Source organism: Trichechus manatus, unplaced genomic scaffold (assembly GCF_000243295.1).
Source record: "Trichechus manatus latirostris isolate Lorelei unplaced genomic scaffold, TriManLat1.0 scaffold00261, whole genome shotgun sequence".
Lineage (NCBI taxonomy): Eukaryota > Metazoa > Chordata > Mammalia > Sirenia > Trichechidae > Trichechus > Trichechus manatus.
Window position 1 is genome coordinate 11,606 of NW_004444197.1, and position 1,456 is coordinate 13,061.

The window sequence follows — 1,456 nt, forward strand, 5'->3', positions numbered from 1 at the left end:
CTAAGGAGCATTCTGGCTATACTTCTTCCAAGACAGATTTGTTCATTCTTCTAGCAGTCCCTAGTGTATTCAACGTTCTTCGCCAACACCACAATTCAAAGGCATCTATTCTTCTTAGGTCTTCTTATTCATTGTCCAGCTTTCGCATGCATATGAGGCGATTAAAAACACCATGGCTTGGGTCAGACGCACCTTAGTCTTCAAGGAGACATCTTTGCTTTTTAACACTGGTCCTCGAGAAAGGCTCTGGGTGCGAGGGTCGTGGCGCCACCGGCTCAGTGTCCCCGCTGCTCCCTGCAGAGAATTACCTGTTCCAGGCACAGGCGGAGCGCTACTCATTTAACCGGACGCAGCGCTTCGTGGAGAGCTACATCCCTCTAACCAGGACAACGACATGGGGGAATTCGTGACGGAGACGGAGCGGGGAGGATCATGGGCCAAGAAGTGGCACAGCCAGAGGGACGCCATGGAGCAGAGGTGGACACGTTCTGCGGACGCATCCACGAACTGAAAGAGCTCTTCAACCTACAGCGCCAACGTGAGGCGGAGGGTCGGGGGAGGGCGGCGGCGGCCGCAGGAGGGTACGGTCAGCGGGCGGACTCACCGGAGCCTCAGGGTCAGCGGAGAGACAGTGGGGAGAGCCTGGCCGGCTCGGTCGTTGGGTGTGAAGCAGGAGGACTTTGGGGCTGAGAATGATGAGGGAGGAAAACCCACAGGTAGGCTTCCTACTTGTCCATGGGAGAGAGGGTAGGACCTGAACTGGTCTGTGCAGGAAATGAGAGAAGACGAAATCAAGAGACAAATGGTCAGGAGGTTAGTGGGTCTGACAGCTGGTTGCATGTGGGTGAGGCGAACCGAGAAGACAAGTCTAGGTTTGTGTTGTGGGAGATGGAGACGGTACCTCCAACTGAATAAAGCCAGATAGAAAAAGAAACACTTGTGGGGGAGGCTGCGTTCACTTTGGGGTCTGTTGGCTTTTCAAATCCTGAAGGGAAACCAGGGGGACTGTGTGATGGACACTGATAATAAAGTCTGGAGCTGGGGAGAAGGATCTGGACTAGATGAGATTGCCTAGGGAGAAGAGATCCAGTGAGAAAAACAGAAAGCAAAAGAATGGTTGACATTTGTGATGTTACCGCAAATCGTGGATCTGAGCCGCCTGCCGCAAAAGCCGATACTGAGACAGGGGTGAGGTGAGCAGCAAGAGGGTTTTACTGTATATGGATATACAGGAGACAGAGGGGAATGAGCTCCTCCAAAAGACCTGTCTCCCCGACTGGAGACTGGCTGAAGGTTTTATATGGACAGGATTACAGTTTCTCTTCGCGGGTGGTCAAGTTTCTCACATCTCAGATGAGTTAACCTCTTACTGGCAATCCTTGAAAGTTATCTGGAGCCATTAGTCACGATTGTCACGTTGCAGATGAGTTAATCCTAGTCGTTGAGGGTTATCAGT

At 52.2% G+C, this 1,456-nt stretch overlaps 1 pseudogene; it reads left to right on the top strand.

Annotated features, from left to right (window-relative positions):
* The first annotated feature begins 300 nt into the window (after nucleotides 1-300).
* LOC101361486 (HLA class II histocompatibility antigen, DP beta 1 chain-like) overlaps nucleotides 301-1,456 on the top strand; it is a 5,209-nt pseudogene continuing 4,053 nt past the window's right edge.